An 8402-nucleotide genomic window follows, 5' to 3' on the forward strand; every position below is an offset into this window, starting at 1 on the left:
AATAGGTGAATTTTTCAAATTTTTTCATTTGTTCCCTTTGATTTGTTGTTTCTTTCTTATTTGAATGCTTGAAAGTGTTCTCAACTTAGTTGATCTACATTTTCCATGTCAAAAATCATAATTTTTTTATTATATGTGTAGATTTATGGATTTTTATGAATAAATCTAGAAAAATAAAAATTAAAAAATTAAAATGTTTGTTTTTTTATTTGAATGCAAGGACTTAATATCTTAGAAACGTAGGGATGATCTACCATATCCATGTAAGATTTGAAATTTTCTGTGTAATATTTTTTTATTTTTTTTTACAATTTTTGAAATTAAATAATTATTTTTTATTATGATTTTTCCATAATGATTGAATGTATTGTAAATATATGGCTAATCTATCATATCCATAGATCATTTGGGATTTTGGAACTTATTCTTTAAATATGTGATTTTTTTAGTTTTTTGTAATTTTTAGAATTAAAAATAAATATTAGTTATTTATTTTTTATTATAATTTGTCCATAAACACTGAATATATTCGTAATATATGGCTGATCTATCATATCCATAGATCATTTGACATTTTTATTCAAATTTGGATAATGATTTTGAAATATGGATCATGAATAAATATGACATTTATATTGAATAAATACGAATATGATTATGAAGTGCTTTCTAATTTATTTTTATGGTTTACATGAATTATGATAGTTAAATTAATTGGATCTCTTGGAAGCATTGGTCTCTTGGCTCTTCATCTCTTGGATATTTAAAATTGAAATTTCATTTGTCGAGTCTTTAATATGGCACCTAAAAGGGAAGAAAACCCAAATATTGGATAGAGATATAATACTAGAGTAAATAATAATAGACTTCATACTAAGTGTAATTTTTGTTGGCAGATTATGAAAGCCGGTGGTGTAACCCGTCTTAAATATCACTTGGCTAGAGGATATCCAAACGTTTTGGATTGTCCAAAGTGCTTAATGGAAATTTCCAAGGCAATGAAAGAACATCTTAAAGAACAGAAGTTATTGAAGAAACAAAAACAAATAGAGAATAAAATGTTAGGAAGAACATTGAGGCCTAGAAGAAGAAGAAGAAGAAGAAGAAGAAGAAGAAGAAGAAGAAGAACAAATGCCTCAATATGTTAACATTGATGATGATGATGATGCAGAGCGAAGAGCATTCAATATGGGCAGACATGCATCACGAGCTTCTCAATGGGCACAAGAACAATTGCAAAGATTCTATAGCACTAGGCCCCAATTTAGAAAATCACAACATCATGAAGGGGTTCATCACAACCACAATTATCTAAAAGAAAGAGTGGTATTTTTCGAGCAAAGAATTGGAAAGAAGCATTTAACATATTTAAGCCCTTTAAGTCCAAAAAATCTTCAACAAGTCACACTCCTAGTATAGATGGACATATTTTTGGGTAGAGACTGAGATGCTGGACAAAACAAAAGTTGAGTGTTATGATCATGGATCTGGAAATGATGCTAAAAGAGTTGTTTCAAAGTTTTTTATACAATCATATCCTTGCAAAAGTAGGAAAAAGGTATATGGGGGGCCTACACCTTATAAAATTATGAGGAGGTTGAAGAGTTGAAAAGTCATTTCAAAACATTCTTCCAAAAAGCTGAAGCATATGGGCTCACTATTATGTGTTATGGTTGGACAAAACCAACTGGATTGTCGATAATCAATTTTATGGTGTAATGTAATGGGCAAATAATGTTTCATAAATCCATTAATGCATCTAGTGATCGACATAATACACAATATTTTTTTTTCAAGTTGATGAATACAGTGGTTGATGAAGTTGGTGCAGAAAATGTTGTTCAAATTGTGATTAATAATGGAAGTGCTTATAAAGCAGTTGGCAAAATGTAAAAAAAAAAAAGGACTTGTCTTGGACACAGTCTGCAGCCCATTACCTTGATTTAATGTTAGAAGACATCGCTAAAGTTTCTATGGTGTTCAGAGTCATTGAAAAGGGAAAAACGAATACCAATTTCATTTATAATCACTCAATTATTCTCAACTTGATGAGGAGTTTTACAAATAACAGAGAGTTAATATGTCCAGGGCTAATTTGCTTTGCCACTCATTATATTGCTCTTGAAAGTCTAAATTTTCAAAAGACTATTGAAATGCATGATTGATTCAGATGAATGGAAATCACTGCCATAAATAAGAACAAAAAAGGGAAAAGGTAAAAAAATTATCAACGACAACAACTTTTGGAAATTAGTTCAACAATATACTTTGATAACTGAGCCCCTTGTAAAAATGCTTTGAATTATTTATGGTGAAAAAAGAGCAACAATGGGAGTTGTATATAAGGTAATGCGTAGAGTGAATAAGATTATTGAAGAAAATTTTCCAAATTCAAATAAGCACATCCTAGACATTATAAACAAGAGACGGAATGCATAACTCGTTCACCATTTGCATAAAGCATGCATTTTTTTACTTTATGTAGTTATATCATTAATTCCCAATATTTTATATTTTTATACTAATTGCTAAATAAATATTTAAGATTCCAATTAACAATATTACATTTTTCTTAAATTTTAGCATATTATTTAAATTTGGCCTTCCAATATGATCATCTTGTTGTGGATGATGATTATTATCATCTTTGGAAAAAGTCATTACAAAGTTGGAGCCAAATGAAACTAGACCTGCCCTTGACTTAAAAGAGGTAAAAGTGTAATTGTATAAGCTAATAAATTATATAATAATACATTTTTATAATATAATACTAATATCTGTTATTTTCAATTAAGGCAAAAACATTCCATGAAGCATTAAGTGACTTTGTAGATTTTATGGCCGTCAAAGCAAGAACAAGAATTAACCCAAGTAAATTAAAATTTTAAATATTCTTGATTTTCTATTCTTTAATGTTAAATTATCATGTTGTTAAATAATTATTTTTTTTAATATTATATATTTTATATTTATATTAAAATATATATATATATATTTTTTTGTTTTTTCAACTGAGTGGTGGTTGATTTATGGTCAAGATGCCTAACATCTTCGTAAAATAACAATAGGGGTATTATCACAAACAACTTCTTCTAGTAGTTGTGAATGAAATTGGAGTACGTTTGACCTTATTCATACAAAGTAGATGAATCATCTATCCTATGACACTTTGGAGAAGTTAATATATGTCCACTATAACATGAGATTATGGGTTAGACACCTCATTAGAGATAGAAGACATCCAGAGAGTTACTTGAACACAATTGATCTTGATGATATATATGATGAAGATCTAATAATATATTGGTTAGAAGATACTAAAAAAGAAGCAAGGGTCTTAGATGAACCAGGTAACCCTCCAAGAATTGATCCTTATATTGTTAATCAAATGGGGATACATGTTGATCATTGGGTTAGAGAACAAACCAGTGATAGTGGGATTGGTAATGGTAATGAATCTCTAATGATGATAGTGGTGGTGGTGGTGATGATAGTGTAAGATCTAATTTTTGTTATGAATATAATAGAGGTAGCTATGATAGAACAGGTGGTCACAATGAAGGTGATGTTACTGGTACTTTTGTCAAATATATACTACCCATGGCTGATTCAATGCCACCTAGTCAAGAGCAATACCGTCCAAGTCGTAAAGAGATGCAATTAATGGATGATTCCAATTATGATTCTTATGGTTATGGAAGATCAAATGAATAGAACCAACATTATGGAAGATCCATTGAAAGTAATGAGATGATGCCTGGATTAAGTAGGATGAGTTTGAGTTTAACTTTTGATTATGACAACAACTCTTCTCAGTATGAATATGAGTCATATGACATGGGTCGTACAGCTACAACCCCTAGAACTGCAATGAGTTCTTTGCTTTTTGGTGGTTTTGCTGAAGGATACAAATCAAATTATCCGACTCAACCTTGTTATCGGCAATGTTGTACTAAAGAGCAATTTGAGCATTTTAGACAAATATATATAATGTCATACTCTAATAGAATAAGTTGGGGCGAATATTGCACTTTGGTTAGAGATCAACACAATATAAATATAAGCAATTATGAGCCTGTAGGAAACTCCTTATGGTACTGAATTATTGGTTATCATCACTTGATTTCAGGTATAAAAGTAAATAACTTATCAAATAATTAATTTTGTTATGATTTTAATATTTATTTATTAATTATTTTTGAATTGTATGTTATATAGGTTATTAACGGATATCATCATTCATGAAGGCATGCTTTCGGGTTATGGTTGATTTGGCTCCAAACACCACGTGGCGCCTAGGTGGTTAGCTCATCTTCTCGGCCACGTCAGCACCACACCGCGTCTACAGCCTAACTTCTCTCCTTGGCCACGTCAGCACCATGGCCACACACCGCCATCCTAGCCATGACGACTCCACGTCATGTGGATAGACACGACCAAGACAGGAAAATATATGGGGACAACTCCGCTAGGGAATAGGTCTTATCTCGAAGACCTCAGTGGCTAGCCTCATCTCGACAACCTTGGAAGCCTCATCCAACCAGGTCACGGACCTTTGGCTATAAGAAGGTACCTCCCACTCAAGGTAAAGGGTGCAACTTCTGACTCCCGTATTGTTACTCTGCTCAGACTAGCACATTCTCTAGCTGCTTGGCCCGACCGCCCACTACCCTCTACTGACTTGAGCGTTGAAGTGCCTACCAGGGGACAACTCCTTGGGCCTCTAACTTGTTTCTTGTTCCACAGATCTTGGTGTGTGGCTTCGTTCTTCCATCTCGGCTATGCCTAGTTGGCTAAGATTATCGGACTGTGACCTCAGTTCTTGCACTACCTATGATCGAGCAACATCATATTGGCATCGTCTGTGAGAAATGAACCAAAAGCCTTCCTTAAATCTATTTCACTATGCAATCAAGAATCGATAAAGATGCCAAGAAACAACTCTGAGTGTTCAACTAGCCGATCCCCATCTTGGGAATCCCGCCATCGCAGCCCCCCGCCCCAGGGGACCCAGTAGCCACAACCATTCGCGGTTGACCCCGTCCAATTCCAAGCAATGCAAGAAAAGGTTGATCAAATCTTCGCGATGATGCAGCCACTGGGGTTTGCGGTGCCGCCCGCCCACTCAGACCGTCCCCCCTCTTGCCCTGTCACGTACGAAGGCCGATCCTCGCCCCGAGGACCCCAAAATGCGCCTGTCGGGCAAGAACGGAGTGTCGTCTGACCAAGAGAATCAAGATACTGCAAGAAGATCCGTCTCCTCAGCCTGGTCTTGCGAACCTGACAACCGTAGTAAGACTCACCAGACTACTCAAATCCCAGCCAGGGAAAGGCTCAGCAAACAGACGCCGCCCCAGGTGGTCTCTATTTTCAAATCCAGTTAAGTCAAGGACCACCCAGCACGGCCCAAGAAGTAAAGAGCCACACACGTTGCAGCTCCAAATGACAGGGATGTAGAGATCCGAGAGCTTTGACAACGCCTGACCGAGTTGGAGTGCAGCCAAGCCCAGAAGAGCGCGGTGCCACCCGTAGATCAGCCTGCACAACCAAGTGGCCAGTTCATCAAGGAATTGCCCTTCGTCCAAGAGATTGTGGACGACCTTCTCCCTATGGGGTGGCGGGCACCGCAATTTGACAAGTACAATGGGAATACCGACCCCAGCAACCACATCAAAGCATTCAAAGCCCAAATTATGCTACATAATTCGTCTGAGGGTTTGATGTGCAAAGCTCTTGTCACCACCCTCAAAGGATCGGCCCTGAAATGGTACTCATCCCTTCCCCCACGCTCCATAGTATCATGGTAGCAGCTGGAGAGCCAGTTTCTGGCACAATTCACAGCAAGCCAGAAGCATTGGAAGACTTCGACCAGCCTCATGCAGGTACGACAAAGGAAGGGAGAGTCTCTCAGAGACTACCTGACGAGGTTCAACAGTGAAGCACTACAGGTTCAGAACCTAAACCAACCAGTGGTCGTCATATCTATACAGCACGGACTCTGCCCTTCTCCATTCAACTTCTCCATATCCAAGAATCCTCCTTAGACCTTAGCTGCGCTGATGAGCCACGCTCAAAAATACATCAAAGCGGAGGAAGCTTAGGCACAACTAAGAGACGAGGAGGTACAACCTGACAAGAAGAGAAGGGACACTGAGGAGTGAAATACAGAGAGGGTGGACAGAGAAAGAAAATGACAGGACTTCCGACCAGAGAGGAGGCCACGCACGCCGCCTCTGACACTCAGGAATTTCACGCCGCTAACTACTCCACGGTCTGAAATCCTGATGCAGATTCGAGATAGCAAGTATGTTCGGTGGCTTGAAAAGATGAAGACCCAAGTCAATAAAAGAAACTGTGACAAGTACTGTGACTTTCATCGAGACCACGACCATGAAACTAACAACTGTCTCGACCTCAAACACCACCTTGAAGACCTAATCAAGCACGGCTACTTGGTGGGCTTCATCGACATAAAAGAAGATAACCCCCCTAAGGAGGAGCCGCACCCAGGCCCCCGGGCCGAGCTCCTCCAACTGGAGTTATAGCAGCGATCTCGGTAGGAATGGCTTCCGAAGGGGAGAGCAGCTCAGGTCAAAAGAGATACACACGCTTGATGGAGGTCGACAATAGGGAGCAGAAGAAGAGACAAGAGGAACCGGTCACATTCACCGAAGATGACCTTAGGGGGGTCCAAACCTCACATAATGATGCCCTGGTGATCACGATCGATATTGCAAACTACAAAGTTCAGCGCATCCTGGTAGACATTGGGAGCTCAGTCGACGTCTTGTTCGCAGACGCCTTTGATCAGCTCAACATCGGCAGAGATCGTCTCACACTGATCAACACTCCCCTGATGGGCTTCTCCAGGGAGTCACTTATGCCAACAGGAAGGATCACTCTGCCCCTGCTAATCGGAGATGGTGAGATCACTTCTACAACCATGGTAGATTTTATCATCGTCCAATGCCTATCTTCCTACAACACCATCCTCGGTTGGCTGACCTTGAATGCTCTGTGAGCCTTTGTGTCCACCTTCCATCTGGCCATGAAGTTCTCGACCCCATATAGAGTGGGAGTGGCCTGTGGAGACCAGAGAGCGGCACGACAATGTTACCTGACGTCTTGCCGAGGAAAATAGCCAGCCACGGAGACACTTACAACTAAGAGCATAGATCTATGCGACAAGCTAAGAACACAGTGCGACCAACCTGTTGAAGACCTCATCCAGGTGCCGCTCTCTGAGGGAGACCCTAAGAAGACAATCCAGATCGGATCTCTCCTAGACAACTGTCTACGTGAGGATCTCATTCAGCTACTGAGGAACCATGCCGATGTATTTGCATGGTCACCGGCGGATATGCCGGGGATTGATCTCGAGGTCATCACCCACTACCTCAATGCCGACCCGCGCTACCGACCAATTAGGCAGAAGAAGAGCTTCGCCACAGAACAGTGGCAAATTATTAATGAAGATGTCTAGAAGCTGCTCGACGCTGGCTTTATCTGGAAAGTAAAGTACCCGGACAGGCTGGCCAACGTGGTGATGGTGAAGAAGGCAAATGGGAAGTGGAGAATATGCATTGACTTCACCGACCTAAACAAAGCCTGTCTCAAAGACAGTTTCCCTCTGTTGAGGATAGACCAGCTTATCGACGTAACGGTAGGGCATGAATTCCTGAGCTTCATGGATGCATTCTCAGGCTACAATCAGATCCAGGTGCTTCCCGAGGATCAAGAGAAGATTGCTTTCATCATTGACCGTGGATTATATTGCTACAAAGCAATGTCGTTTGGCCTCAAAAATGTCGGCGCTACTTATTAGCAGCTAGTGAATGAGGTGTTCAACGACCAGCTCGGCCGCAACATTGAAGCTTATGTCAACGACATGCTCGTGAAAAGTAAGAAGGCCAAAGAACCACCTAGTTGATCTCAGGGAAGTCTTCGGCACCCTTAGGAAGTATCAGATGAAATTGAATCCGACCAGGTGTGCCTTCGGGGTTGGTATCGGAAAATTTCTAGGGTTTATGGTCACTCAACGAGGAACCGAAGCCAATCTAGAAAAAATCCAGGCCATCCTCGACATGGACTTCCAGTGGACCGGTGCCTGCCCTTCTTTAAGGCCTTAAAAAGGTTAAGGACTTCCAATGGACCAAAGAATGCGAGCAATCCTTTCAAGAGATGAAGAGATACCTAACCTCACCACCTCTCCTCACCAAACTGAGCCCTGGGGGTGACCTACTGCTCTACCTCTCGGCCGGAGATGAGGTGGTCAGCTCGGTGCAAGTCAAAGAGGAAGACCGAACACAGAGGCCGATCTACTATACTAGCAAAGTTCTCTATGACGTAGAGACTCGGTACTCGAACTTAGAAAATGTAGCCCTGGCCCTGATCACCATGGC

Source organism: Nelumbo nucifera, chromosome 4 (assembly GCF_055504915.1).
Source record: "Nelumbo nucifera cultivar China Antique chromosome 4, China Antique-T2T, whole genome shotgun sequence".
Lineage (NCBI taxonomy): Eukaryota > Viridiplantae > Streptophyta > Magnoliopsida > Proteales > Nelumbonaceae > Nelumbo > Nelumbo nucifera.